The sequence below is a fragment of the Macrobrachium rosenbergii genome, chromosome 1 (assembly GCF_040412425.1).
Source record: "Macrobrachium rosenbergii isolate ZJJX-2024 chromosome 1, ASM4041242v1, whole genome shotgun sequence".
Taxonomy (NCBI): domain Eukaryota; kingdom Metazoa; phylum Arthropoda; class Malacostraca; order Decapoda; family Palaemonidae; genus Macrobrachium; species Macrobrachium rosenbergii.
Genome location: NC_089741.1, coordinates 36,519,358 through 36,535,024, shown reverse-complemented (window position 1 = coordinate 36,535,024; position 15,667 = coordinate 36,519,358). Strand labels below are relative to the sequence as shown.

Genomic DNA, 15,667 nt, shown 5'->3' with positions numbered 1-15,667 from the left:
CATTGAACTAAAGGTAATATTGGGGTTTAGGCACCCAACAAACTTCATCATGCTTCAAACTTTACATGAACCTCCATTTTTTATTGAACATTTGGGGATGGCTTTGGTGCCCAGAACCTACACTTTCTGTTTCTCATAACAGTACTTTGGTACAAAAAAAGAAGCTGATGTTGGCAATTAATGTCCTTTATTCAATGACATATCAAGGACTGAATCAAGTAATGTCGATTTGTGTCTGTGACAACGAAATTTTGAAACATTCTTTAGACAGGTCAGTAGCTTGGTCTTGGACAATGGGCCATACATACCTCTGACCTTGTCACATAAAAGTCTCTAATTGGTTGCATGAATGTTGACAAGGGTGTCTACACGTTTGCTGTAGTGAGATGCACCCTGTAGACATTCCCTTCCCACATTCAAAACTTCTACTTCCTAGCATTACTGAAGCAGCAAATACAAGGCCACTTTCAACCATCTTAAGCAGAAAAACCTCTAGACCACTCTACAGTCTCTGAACTCTACACTCAAATAAATCATGCATCACAGTAACTTACCAAGTTATCACTTACCTTGTTACAAAGGGCACTTACTTTTGAATGCCTTCCATTCATCTTTGAATGTCCCACAAATGGCAGGATGTAAGGATTAACTGAGACAATAATGCCTTAATTTTTCTTTTTCAGAGGGTATTAAAGTTTTTGCAGTTTCTTCTACAAGTCAGACAAGTGTTGCAACTCTTGGTAAAATCTAGATACAGTATCAATTTGCAGATGGCCTAAAATATATGTGGAAAAGGGCTATTTCATTTTAAAATTAAACTTTTGAACATGAAATGTATCCATATTCACTATTTAACCATGCTTCTAACCAATGATGATTAACTAAGGTCATACATCACCCATTAATCTGGTTTATTATGGAAAAGCAACACGTAATTTCATGATCCAGACTTGACATTGGTTGTTGCTATCTTCAGATCAAAGTTTCAGTTCTTGTAGTAATGTATCATCTACTGCTGCCAGAAAACTGGGTACAGTATTGCCCAAAAAAGTTAGTTATATATACACCAACAGTACAGTATTTGCCATGTGCATCGGATCTTTTGTTTTGCAACCACCACTGGAAAAATTCTGTTGTTCTTTTGTTGGGGTGTCCAGCTGCCTTGCACTGACATTTATCACTGACAACACTTCCAGATTCCTTTTAGTTTGCTCATTCCCCTTTACATATATATTTAAACTGAACCTCTGCTATTATCTTCAGTGCCTGCAACTCAAATTACTGCAAAACTTGAGGTTTTATGGCACAGCAATTGCCAGGGCTTGAAAAAGAGGCTAGTGTTGTATGTTGAATGGTTACACAAGAGATATGAAGGTCTTGTCCAACTTTGGGATCTATCGTCCCATGCATGAAGTGGTCAACCACTTCCAGTCAGAAGAGTAAAACAATACTGTAGATTTTACAGTACTTTAAAAACAATCTTTTAAAATAATATTCTACAATATGTGAAGACAGTGAGATTCAGAAAAGCAAGTAAGATGAAATTTCAGAAAGCAAATAAGATGAAACTACAGAGGAAAAGCCCCACGGTTGCACTAAGAAATAACAGTTGGGAGTTGGACTGGGAGACTGAAGAAAGCTTGGGGAATGGAGGCAAATAAAAGGCAAAAATATGGGGTTCAGCTTACAAACTGAAGGAACGTTTCGAATATCCTTAATGCACCACATGAAGTGCACTGACACCATAATCACGGGTAATTAGGTAACGGCGAGAGACGATCAGCCAGCAGGAGGACCACACATGATTATGGAGAAAAGGACGTAGGTGGAAAACCTTGGCCAGTAGGAAAATCTAGACAATAATGAACAAAAGACCTCAACTTGGTGGTGAATCAAGCAAAGAGTACACAAGAGAATGGAGAAGTCACTGCACATCAAACACTGTAAAGGAAAACCTCATGTGCAAATGTGAACTATGGTGATGCTGGTGACACAGTGACAGAGATGCCATGTTCACTCTGCATCGATCTTTTTTTATCACTTTTATCTGTGCAAACATACAGCTCTCTGTTTGTTTACTTGTAAATTATGTTTGACACTATTTTACTTTTGCTTATGTTTTCAAATGCACAGGCATTTTCTTTTGAGGCTCAACTGGCAAGGAAATGAAAGTGACAGTGTTCATATGTAAGAATTAATGCTCAAAATGAATGCAAAAAGTCTATCAGTAATGCAAAATACTGTGACATGAGATACATGTGAGATCTCCCAAAGTCAATTATACAATATAATTTATTTTTTCATCTTTCATAAGGTGAAAAATTAAATCATATTAATAAAAATGCCCTCAAAACTTCTCGGTTTCAAAAATCACCTGGCTGGTTTGTATTGTCAAGTAAGCCCAGGGGATAGGGAATTTATTTTTCTGTATGCAAGGCATACAGAATCTCCAAAAATCAGACTGTGAAAATTTAAAAAATCATCAATAATCTATAATTGGTTTTTGATGCATTTATCATGTTTTTGCAGACACCAATATGTACATTAATAATACTTGATAAACATTTTCCAAACTGTAAATGACACAAACAAAATGTTGAAGGAAACTGAAACCCCAGTAAAATACAGTACAGTATATCCATTACACATTATATAATAATGCAGATTTTACAATACTGCACCAACAAAATTGAATACTTTTTACTTCCTAGCCAAAACATAACTAAGACCTCTTCTATCATATGGGCATGGACTACTTAATCAATAAAATCACTACTGTTACAAATATATCAGTTTTTAAAACCTACAAATATACAATAAAATGGTATATATGATTAAAAGTCATCACGAAGCGATCACAGATTTTTTGAATCATGACTTTATTTTTACCAAGATGCAGCATATGGATATAGCAAGTCCTAAGTGTACAAATATCTGAGCTCTGAGCACTGGTGTAACTTGATGCTGAACAAATCACATCTTTTCTTTGTTCTCAACACACGAAAACTGTTGACAAAATTAGCTCAAATGTGCACTCAAACATGGTTTCGCCCATAATACAAAAGGAAATTCATTTGGCGATTCTATTGAATTTCTACCTTTACTGCACCATATAAAACGACTCAAGTAAGTGTGGTACAAAAGGTTTACGTTTCAAATCTATAAGTGTGACACAGTGGTCTTCTTTGAATACTTTATGATGATAATATTGTGGTAAGCATATCACTTACAAATAAATTTGATATGTACTATCTGTGTCTAACTTTTTCTCCACAAAAGAGACAAATATCTGTTCATTTTGTCTTTATATTGTGGAAAAGATATCAAAAGATATAGCTTTTTTATTAGAAATCAGCCTTACTTTATGGTTTATTTTGCATTCTAGTCTATATAATTCTGATACTTGCCGTTTATATCTATATTCAACAATGTGGTTTAAAAATAAAACTTCAAAGAGTACACTGTCAAATAACCACTTCGATGAAAACTACAAGCTTTAATTTTAGTGATTTTAGACAGTGAGAGGTCTAAGCCTTTAGGTATAAGGCTTTTCTATTACGCTTACTGGGCCCTACTTTACAAATCAAATCTGAGTTCATAATAAACTCAGTTTTCAAATGGAGCTGTCTTATCAGTGTTTAACAGAAATTGAATTTCAAAATTCCTTTTCCTCTTAACTAATCAATAAATAAAATTTCTATACCTGATTATTACACATTAAAGTAAAATCAACTAATGTACCTGTATGCATTTACGGAAAATGCAGTCTTGGGAATTACTGTATGCCATAAAATATCAATTCTCCCCTTAATATGTACTAATAATCGTCCAATACCATGAAATTCTAACACAAAAATGACAAAGTAATTACAACAGAAAACAGTTTAGTACTGAATGCAGTATGACATGAAAAGTCATCCAACACATTCAAACATGTTAACATTATATTAATATGAAGTAACAGTATGAAAACAACACATAACATACGTACTTTGAAAAGTCATTCAAAATATATTACAATATCTTACCCTGTTTGTAAATTTCAGATTAACTTTTTAAAATGCTTCCATTCTCAAGGTAGATGGCATGCACAAACATCAGTATTTACACCCATGTTGTGGGCACTTCTGAGTTGTCTTTGGTAAAAGAATTATCTGTTGTATGTAGTGAAAAACAAAATACACTACAGATACTGAATATATGTTGTGTCTTTGCAGGTATATACATAACCCTTTCAACTAAACTATACAGCTACTCTTCATAACCCCTAACCAAGTGCAAGGAGTTATTCCATCACAGAATATGAGAATAAGCACGCATGGTATATAAGTTTTGTGTTAAAAACATAATTTGATAACTATATCTACACAACAACACTGGGTTACTATGAAGAATAAAACATTTATTTTGAATTGTAAGACGCAAATATCTGTTGTTTTGTAAATGCTTTCAAAGTCTCTTGTGCATACAAAAACCATTTAGCTATTATTAATAGTGGCATTTTTCTACACCAAAGAACGTTTCCTTGAAAGAATTCAATCTAACGCTTAAAAATTTTAAAAATAACAAAAAAATCTACTTTAGAACTATTGTTTTTGGGGTATTCAAAGACAACCAATCAACAAAGGCCTAGACTCCACAAAAAAAATTAGGGAACATGATCAGTTACTGGATCTGTCAACCATGCATATTCCTTTAACAGCTAACTTTGAAATTGTTGAAGAAACATACATCAGAGATGAGTGGAAAAGTAATAATAATAAACTGTATGTTAGGGTATGGGACCCTCCAGCACATCCAGCTTCTAGCAGTTCTAACACATTCAGTAATCTACAAATGGGATGCAAAAACTGGAAATCACTTCAGCATATCTCATCAATTGTGAAATAGATCTTAATACCTGTACAACATTCAGGGAACAAGACTCTACAAATAAACGTTGATGCAGGCATCATGGTCATCTTTGGTAGGTTTGTGTTCTCTAGGAGCACATCAATACTCCCTTTCACCGTAATTCTTTTAGCTGATTACAGTACACTCTTACAAATCAGTACACCTGGTGTGTCCATTCTGACATAAAATTCAACAAAGCATGTAGTGATACTGCTGGAAACTCACTCATTGCTGAACCTCAATCAAACATACTTTTACAACTCATGTCAAGATTGCAAGCTTGACTAATATGGTACTTCCTGTTCAACTACAATCGCTGCGTATAAATTACTTGTAATTCATTTTGTTACCTCTGTCCACAGCTTATCTTGTATGGCTAAAGCTAAACAGATGTGATCTGATGGTCAACAATCAGCAAACAAACTAACAATATTCACTGGGACAGCTTCTTGTAAGCAATTTGTTGACATTTGGCTATGTGAGCCTGAATATTAGTTGTTAAAGTCTACTATAGCAAAGGTTGCCTCAATTTAACTTATGTTGATCTAAAGAGTTGTCTTTAGTGACATACAATAAGGTGAAACTATGGATCCATGGAAAATTTAATCCTTAAGCTCAAGAAAAAGCTAAGATTTTGCAAGGGTTTGTGGATAAACTTTCATTATGCGAGAGTCTTGCTGAACTTAAACGAAGAATTCAACTATCCTCCCATGACATTTATGTTACAACTAATGATCTCTGCATGATTTTACGTTAATGATGCAGATAAATTTGACCAATTTGTACACAGTAATTTTACATGCCTAATTCTACGTTTTTTGTTCCAAGACAGTCTTTTAATGTGTATGATGATACAATCCACGAGAGATGGGGTAGAATCCTACCAACTGGGAAATGGTGATGCTTAACTTGAGATGGTGAAAACTAGGGAAAACAACATTCAGTGGAGAACTCAATGCAGACATTTACTTAAATCTGGATCAGAACAAGGATGTACGACACCAAAAATACTGGGCACTCCCAATACAAGGAAATGTCTTGTTTATCTGAAATTCATGGCTTTACCTGATTCTGTGTACATTTTCTGACTGTAAAACAAAATTAGCAAATACACAGTCCTGAAGGTTTTTTTGCACTTGGAATATCTTTCAAATGAAATCAATCAAATGAAAAGGCAATATTATTTGTAAAAGTTTGATCCACTCTAACATACAGAGAAACATGTGGGAAAGACAGACACGCTTGAAGGGGACGTGAATTTTTAGGTGTGATTGATCAAGATAGACACACCTTGCTAACATTTCAAGACAAAGAGAAAATGCAGTGTCAAGCTACAAGCATTGTCTGAGATAATACATCCAGTATATTCACAAAATGGTGGATAGAAATCTAATGGCATCGATTATTCAGGCTTGTAGTTCCATAATGATTCCTACTGGAAAATTACAATATTCCTGAGGCTGCCAAAAGGGAAGCTGTTATCTATAGCTAAGAAACACAAAAACAAGGGATTGACATTACCTACTGTCAATTACTTAAACTACAGTACATATAAGTGCTGAGATTTTAGGTACTTTATCAATAAGAACTTGAATAAATTTATGCACATGTGGAAACTAGAACTTATAGGAAAACTGAAGAGCAAGTTCTTGTAAATCCAGAAATACTATGTGGTACCCTTTACAATAATAAATTACAATGACAATTTGCCATTCCAGCACAACAATGCTTCCATTCCTGTATATCTCATAAACTAACAAAATACTTCAATAAATACAGTACAATTACTCAGACATCTAACCGCCTACAAGATATTTGGTTAAAAAAATTGGTTGGCATCATCAAGCTTAGCATTCACTTGAGTACAAATGAATACACGTTTTCAAATTAAGAAAAAGGCATCAATTAAATCCTCGTATCAAACCCCTTCTTACAGTATTGGAAAAATTACTATAGACTTTTCATAGAATAATGTCCCTGTTTATATACAAATCATCATTTAACGCATCCCTTAAACTCATACCAGTGTTGTAGTGTGCAGGCTACTCAGATGAAAAGTTAATGCTGAAAGGGTACCAAGGGCTGTATTGCTCTCTGCCTTTTATTTTCATCCGTGCTGTCTGGTCTCTTCCCACTTTGCAGTTCAAGTTCTTCAGCGTTACCTTGCTCCAGTTTTAACCTCTCATTTTACAAAAAGGTAACTGTCTCAAACTATTACTTTATATGATTCTTGTTTGGTATATTCGAATTCTTTAATAAGTTTATTTATAATAACACAGTAATAAAAATACTCTAAGTAATTATAGGTTACTTAAGTGGATAATAATCTCTAACGTCTTTTCTGGGTATTATAATGAAAAATTACACAGACTTTTGGCCATATTAAAACCACAAAACTGGAAAATGCCTACAAATTAACATCTAACACTGCTGGGAAGATAGATTGTATAAAATCTTACTACAAAATTCAGATGTAAACTTTTCATTATAAGGTACTTTAACCAGACCACAAAGTCACATTTCTACATTTTCATAGGGTACGCACAAAAGGAGTATGGAGTAAGATCAGGTTCAAGCAGCTGGGAGCTTTAAAGATGAGGAGAGACTAAATGGATCAGATGAAACATTAAAAGCAGAGAGACAATGCAACTGAGGGCAAAGGCATCACCTTCATCATTGCCACCAGAGCTGTGTGTGACGTATATGAAAATCAAAAAAAAAAACTACTACAGTATTGCCCAAAGTGCATGCACAGGTCGCACTAAAGCAGCATCCCCTCTGGAGTCTCAAACGTGTGAAAATTCATGCTCATGTGAGACAATATATTTCTTGCATGAGAAATACACATTTTCTAAACTTGTTAAATATTCTCAACATACTGATTACAATTTTATAATTTTTAAAATGTCCACCTTCTAGATTTGTGGGTTTGACTCCATCTGTGACAGGACAACTTACATGAGTGAGACATTGGCTTAAGTGATAAGTAACTGAGCAATTATACACCCAATTTTTGTTTTGAATATTCTAATTAATGCTACAGGATTTCAAGACCACAACTTCATGATGTGTGAAATTATATTCTGAATGCTGTAAATTTAACAAACACACACTTCATAGTACAAAATCTAATGGGTACATATCTGACTAACTTGGATGACAGTCTTTTAAGATTTTTTTCAAGTACAAACTGTAAAAGATTACAACTGATGTGGTTTTGTTAAGAACCATTTTCAAATTAAACTACATTGTATAATCTCCAAGTTTACCAATCCACGCAAAAGTAATTTGTTCCCATGAAGGCAGAGTGAAGTTTCAGTAGAAGTTGTAATTATACCATCAATTCACATGAAAACATTTTTGATGGTTCCTTGTGCTTGACCCACAACCTAGTCCTACTAATTCAATACCCTATCTGTGTTTTTAATATTAATATGAGCATGATAATATAAGTTGTAATTGAGGGCTGTAAATAGTTACTGTGGAGTGACAAGCAAGGGGATTAGTGGTGCTTTACTCCAATAAATTTAGAAAGATACTTGGGCCGTTTCTTGAGACAGTATGTAGCTGCCATTTCTTCCTCATTCTTTAAATCCTATTTAGAGAAGCACTTTTCTTTTGGGAATAGTCAAGCCTGTTCCAGCCTCTAGACCTGAACAAAAGACAACAGAAGCATAATCCAGGCTTATATGCCAATTGATTGGGGCTCTTCAAACTGATACAGGAGGAGAGAGGCTTTAAAATACTTAGCTCCTTCAGCTTTAAAGATAGGCATTAATGAACTTGTCCATTGGATATCTTGTCTCTTAGCCTTGATCTACTCTCTAAAATGAAAGAGTAAAGTTGCCATCTCATACTACTGAATCTTTTTCAGTGAATAATCACATCAACAATAATTTTTAAAGTTGTCTTGTAATTTTCTGGCAGCCCCCATATCAGCAAAAGCAACTTCCCTACTACATTTAAAGCTACATGGTTGACTTTGTTTCACGAAATAATCAGTTCACCTGCAGCTTCCTATAAACACCACTTTTTCATTCTTTTTCATCACTCTTTTCCACTGCCTTTTTCTTCAGTTTTCTGAATAAACCAACATAAAGAATAAGATTCCAGTAACTTAGAGAGCACCAAGCTTCTCATGTCTATATGTCAATTCGGATGACTTTCCATCCCTTCCATTATGGTACTGATGATGTCTATGAGATTTTACCTTAGCACAAGTTGATCCTACACTAATGTCCTGCCGTAAAATCCTTACATTCTGCATGCACTTATTTAATACACACATCATTGTATCATTCACCTTGATAAATAAACTTCCACATTCAGTGGAACTGCCTTATGCTCTTCCAGGCCTTTGCAAACTTTTGGGAGATAATAAAGCAGGTGCACAAAATAAAGTGATGATGATCAAAGTTTTCACAATACAATTGCAATTACAGGTGAGAGATGAAAGTTTGGTGGTACCATATATGGAGAACTGCCAGAGCATGGTATGCAATTAACCATGGTTTTCATTATGACAAAGGGTTTGAACCTTTGATATTTTTCTATATGGAGGTATAATTTACTGAATTAATTCCATACCAAGAGCTTTTCCTATCAAACCTTTGCTAGGCAAAGTAAACCTGTAATCTACTAACTTTAAATATTTAGAATTTTTAATTTATATCGAAATGTATATTAAATACATCAATATGCAGGGTTATGGAGAATTAGAATTTCCACAAATTTGAATATTTTACAGCATCCGAGCAGATAGCCAGGTGAAGAACTAGACCCAGTGTTGTTGTGCAACAAGGTATTGCAACCCATGCAAAATACAACAAAGTAAATGATTGCAATATTTGGCAAAACTTCAAAAGATTGTCCCAGCTTTTTAACATCTCAAATAAATGAAATACAGTCTTAGAGGAAATCTTCCTTTGTGTATGCTTACAGGACTCAAACTCATCAAAATACAAACTGTTGCTATCTTATGCTATCTGTCTCCATCAACCGGAAGAACAAAGTCTGAGCATATGAGGTTTGGCTGTAACAAGTCTTGATTAATTTGTAATTTGATGCATGAGAGTCGGTAATGGGATGATGAGGTAAAAGTGAAGGTAGCAGAGTATGATTACTTTCTGAATAATCAAATGTATGAAGGTTTGATGACATTGATATCTCATCATGACTTCCAAAGCATGAATGGTCATCTCCTGTTTACTATCTTGTTCGCTCTCATTTGAACTGACACTAACCAAACCTTCATCTCCTAATGTGCGTAAGAGTTCTAATAGCATCAGGGTGACTTATATCAAGGGATCTGCTGCTTGAAACTATAACAGCAGAATCTGAATTTGGTGTAAGGTTGAAGGCCTCAACCCTGCTTCACCACTAGATGTAACAGTATTAAAAGGAACTGCAGATGACAAAGAAAATGTATGAAGATCAGTTGCAGGTACTAATGATACTGTCTGAAAACTGCTGTCCTGTGGAATCTGAAAAGTGGAAGGGATGAGCTGAATGATTTGAGAGTCCCTAACTGTGATAAGGTGACCTTGCTCAGAACTGGAGTTTTCACCCATAAGCATGATGCTGTCTTGAGTTGCTAAAAGGACATTCGTTGAACCTTGCTTACAGAGGGATCTGCTTGCTGAATATCATTAAGTATCTTTGGTACAGTTGAAGACATGGATGAATTGGGAACAGACACAAATTCAAACTCGTGTCCAGTTTCAGAAACCTCTGTTACTTGTGCTTGTTCTTGACTTACAGGTTTTTCTTTGTTAGCCTCAATTTCATCTATTCTTTTAAATTTCTTTAGGTCCTTGACTTTAGAACAATTTTGTGAGCAGAAGACATATGACGTTTCAAGTGAGAATATCGTTTGTACCTAAACCACTTACACTCATAGGGCCTGGCATCTGAATGTGTGTGGTTGTGGCGAGATAAAGTTGATCTATTTTTGAAGGTTTTATCACATTCCTTACATTTGTACTTTGTTCATCAGAATGAACAAAATTGTGATGATCTTTAAGCGTTGCAAGAGCATGAAAAGAACTACTGGCACAATTCACACATAAAATTCCGATTACCAGCGTGAAGTTCCATGGGTTTAAGAGCATAATGGCGCTTAGTTTTGTATTCACAATATGGACAACCCAAGTGACTCCTACCTTATGGTACACTCTAGAGTGGGTCAACAACATATTTTTGATGGCAATTTTATATTGCAAGCTTCACAATTAAAGCCATCCTGCATTATGTGGCGTGGTCATTCTGCATGTACAAGAAGTTCTGATGGTTCACAGTGTTGATGTGCTTCGGGAGGCTTTGTTTATTGAAGAACTGCTTTTCACACACCAAGCATTCCAAGGGCTTTATTCCTGGGGAGCGTAAAAATAATAATAATCCTACAGAATACTGTATGCAAAGTTTACGTAGTAGTTTATATAATACAATTTCTGTGAGAGGAATGCTACTACAAAATGTTTAATTTTATACAAACAAAACATATGATGAAGTTTTCATTGAAAATTTTTTTACACTTATTTTATTAAACTTGAATTTAAAATCTGTTTTATCCATTTTTAAATGTCATATATTTGACAACAAACAGAGCAATGACAAACCCTAAGCTACCCCATTTCATTTTAAACTCAAACAGAACACAATTTCTGGAAGACCCTTAAGATACCAAATAACCTGGGAATCAAGACGTTATTCTTATTACAAGTGCAAAACAAATTTTTGGAAATATTTTTATAAGTATACCTGTATGTAACTGCTGGTGTTGCTGAAGGAGGGATGGCCTGTTGAAGACGCGATCACATTTGTCACACTTGTACTGGGGTTCAGGAGGAACGTTCTGGGGAAACGTTTTGTGGTCTATTAGACAATGACTTAACTAGTGCCTTTTGTTGGTGAAAGGCTGGCCACAGATCTCACACTTGTTTTTCTTATGGTGCTACAAAAGTTGGACATCAGTATGAGAATCAATAAATGCAGAACTCAAAATAAAGTGACTTCATACTGAACAACTAAAATTAATACTGTACATACTTTTAATATTAAAAATGTTTGATCAGATAATGCTACAAAACAAGTTATTATAATGTTGGGTACTACACACGGATATAACAAGATTTTACCTCTAGTCTGGATACTACATTATATTAAATGGAAGATAAAAAATCCTTAGAATTACTGTAAAACAATTTCATAATATATAAACCATTGTTTATTATAAGCCTAAACTACGGACACTAAACTGGAAGTGTTTCTGAGCATGGTGCAATCGTAAGCAGAAAATGAGAAAACACATAAAACTATTGTTTGTTTTACAAACCCTTAGTTACAATTGCCTATTGGTGGTCTTTACGAGATCCTTGACCCTACATTTCTCAAATAACTATTAGAAGATCATCTGCCAGGTGGCTGGCATCAGGTGCCCTCTGACCCTTGATTCATGTAGTTAAGAACCTAACCTTTCATGTGTCCAAAAACACACTGGAGGACAGTTAAAACATTATGCTACTAAACAGAAGCAGCATTTTTAACTACAATACCATCCAGGATGGAAGCGTAAAGGATGGTGAAATCCCACAATGACGGAAACCTGACCTGGAATTTCACCAGATTCTTTTTCGAGAAAATAGCAGAAGAAAAATGAAGTTAAAAGAAATGAATGCTGGCAGAGATGAAGAAAGTAAAGAAATAATAAACTAATTCTGACAAAATGATTAGACACAATGTCTAGGAAACTGAAAGACTTATACCAACAGGCAACACACATTTAAGGTAAGCCTCTTGGATGCCTAGGCCCTCAGGAACTATAGGGCACATACAAAGTGCTGCTAGCCAGAAGTTTATTTTCTTTTAAATCAGGGACTGAGTGTCTCAGGACTGGCAAAGGACTGATTACAAGTAACGAGTTTGCTGTGAAACAAACATGATTTGTATGTATGCATACAAAATTATACATGATTGCCAGTGACTAAATTCCAACTACTGTTTTTGGTATTTCAATAAAATGAATGATAAAATCTGCTCTATACTTCTATACAACTTTAGGAGCGATTGGAACCTCATAATTAGACCTATAACAAACCACAGAAAGGTGGAATGTATAACCTGAAAATGCAATAGCATTTCATAGCAAAAAATTCTGCTGCTCCTTTTATCTTCGGGAAGTATAAGTACAAGTTCCTGTGCCTAAAAGAAATTAAGTAAAGTCTATTTACCTTCAGGTGATCATCATATTGCTGCTGTCTTGTGAAACTTGCCGTACATATGTCGCAGAAATGGAAATTTGAAGCCTTGGAGTGTTCATCCATGTGAGCATCGTAGCTTTCTTGATCTTTGCAGAACTTGCTACAGCGACACACACAATCTACAATAAAATACATTATGTACACAAAATTACAACAAAGGAACCTATGAAACTTTCAATTCTATGCGCCTAGTGAATTACATCAACCCAATGAACCTGCAGCTGCACAAAACTGGATGAAAAGAGGGAAAGAAATACAAATGACAACAGAAAACTGTTATACAAATACAAACAGATGCAAACTGTTTTATCATTCCATGGGTTCACACTGAACAGACTAAGTGAAAGACATTGCAGTTTTACCTTAACAGCTTTATATTAATCTTTTGCTAAACTGCACAGAATGTGATCATGTTTTTAACTATATGAAAAATCTAAGGAAATTACTTGTTTGATTTGAACACACAAAGTACAGGACATTATATAATTAGTTTCAAGGAAAAACTACATGAGAAGGCACAAGGTGAAGCAAGACTAGAGCTACATTAATAAACTGACCTCTGTACCAGTAGCATGGATCTTGAAGTGATAGAAAAAGAGGAACGTTTCAAGAAGGTCCTGGTGCAGTAAGTGCAGGAGTACGTTTTGAAACCAAATCAATCTTGTGAACAGCTTTCATATGCGCTTTTCAATTTCTTGTGATTACAGAAGTTCTGAGGACACTTAGTACACTCATTCCTCTTGTGACCCTGCATATGTTTGATGTGGGTGACCTGAAAGAATACAGATGAAATTCAGCAAAGAACGCAAAACACTATAAAAAACACATGGCTCTGAAAGCTCCTACAGAAAATGCTAAATATCAAAGAAGTTTCATGTTTGTGTACAGCATAAAAGTCTCTCGTTTATAATTATGCCTACAATCAAATCATGTACTGTACTGAACTAAATAACTACTCATACTATCAGCGATAGATGGGCCCTTCTACACGATGCAATGTTTTATTCCTCACCTACTGTGCTGGCCAGAAAGTGTACAATACCAATCACAGAGGTTAGGAGGAAGGCACTCCAGTTAAGCAATTTGTGTCTTGGGACAAAAATATTAGCATTTTGCAAATTATACCCTTTATGGATAAAGCCCCATTACTTCTAATTGTTGTAAACAGTTATTCAGTAGGAGGAGACTGAATCCTGAACTATTCAGTCACATTACTTATAACTGGAGATCATCAAGGAGTCAACAGATACTGTACCCATAACTGAATTCATATCAATGTTTACCTTTAAAAATCTAGTCTACAAATGGAGTAACGAAATATCTAATGCACTTTCAGACTAACTACAGATCTGCTGCTAAGGAATACTAGGGAATGCACACAAAAAAGAAAACAAAAGCCACAACATATAATAACCAAAAATGTACTGGGGTAATGTTTCATTCTAAAAGGTGATTTAGTTCAATAAATTATCTAAAGCCCTTATGTGATCAATGTAAACAGTAAACATATCATGTTGAATGCATTCAAGAACATGAACATTGCCAAATACTTTAACCAATACATCAGAATTCATTCAAAGTCTACAACAATAAGACACAAAACATCAAACTGAAAAATTATCCGGAATCATAAATGGAATGAGAGATGAAAGAAGGCAGTTTTAGAGTTCTCATAAATGAAATTAAATATAAATAAAGGTAAGGGAATAAAAGTATTTGACAGGTTAGATTGCAAACTATTTTAAAGTGGTTGGTTATTGTTCATCACTTTACTACTTTAAGCATTGTTTCAGTAATATGCAGGTGTAATCAATTTATCTTCCCTTAGTCAAGTGAGAAAAACAAGTAATCAAGAGGCTAGTGATATGTATGAATTAATGATTAGCATTTGCACAAAAGCACTCAGAATTCAAAAAAATTATCATAATAAATAAAACGCACTTTATGAGAAAATTTTGCTTGACAATATGAACAAGTAAGATGACCTTCACACTGCTTTTGATGAACTGACAGCAGAGACACATCAGCCAATTCCTTCTTTGCAATACGGCAGGACAGAAGGTATGTAAATTTGGTGACAGAGAAGCATCTCCTGACTTAGGAAACAAGTTTTCAAAGCCTTTTTCAAAATTCTCATCGTCTATCTGGGATTCCTTGTAATCTGTCTGGTTTGCCATTGCTGATACGCCTTCAATTTCCCTTCACATCAAGTTCCAGATTGTCACTGGAAGCTCCAGATGGATCTGTGCTTTGAACAGATGAGTCAAAGACAAAGTCTGGCTTGTGTTCTCTTGACTTAACTCATCAATGCTCTTCTCAAGGCTTACACCATCAGTGCTTTTGGATTTCAATTTCTTGGGTGAATGTCTCCTTGCACAGACTTGCTTTCACTTCTTTTCCTCTTTTTCTGACCCCTGCTGCTGGTGCTCTACTAACATCTTGACTTGTTAAGTCATAAAATCCTTCCCTCACTTGACGACTGCACGGTATATCTACAGGTTCGGCCATAAAAGTCT

At 34.9% G+C, this 15,667-nt stretch overlaps 1 pseudogene; it reads right to left on the bottom strand.

The window, feature by feature from the left end:
* Positions 1 to 9,874: 9,874 nt before the first annotated feature.
* LOC136840193 (zinc finger protein 54-like) overlaps positions 9,875 to 15,667 on the bottom strand; it is a 10,222-nt pseudogene continuing 4,429 nt past the window's right edge.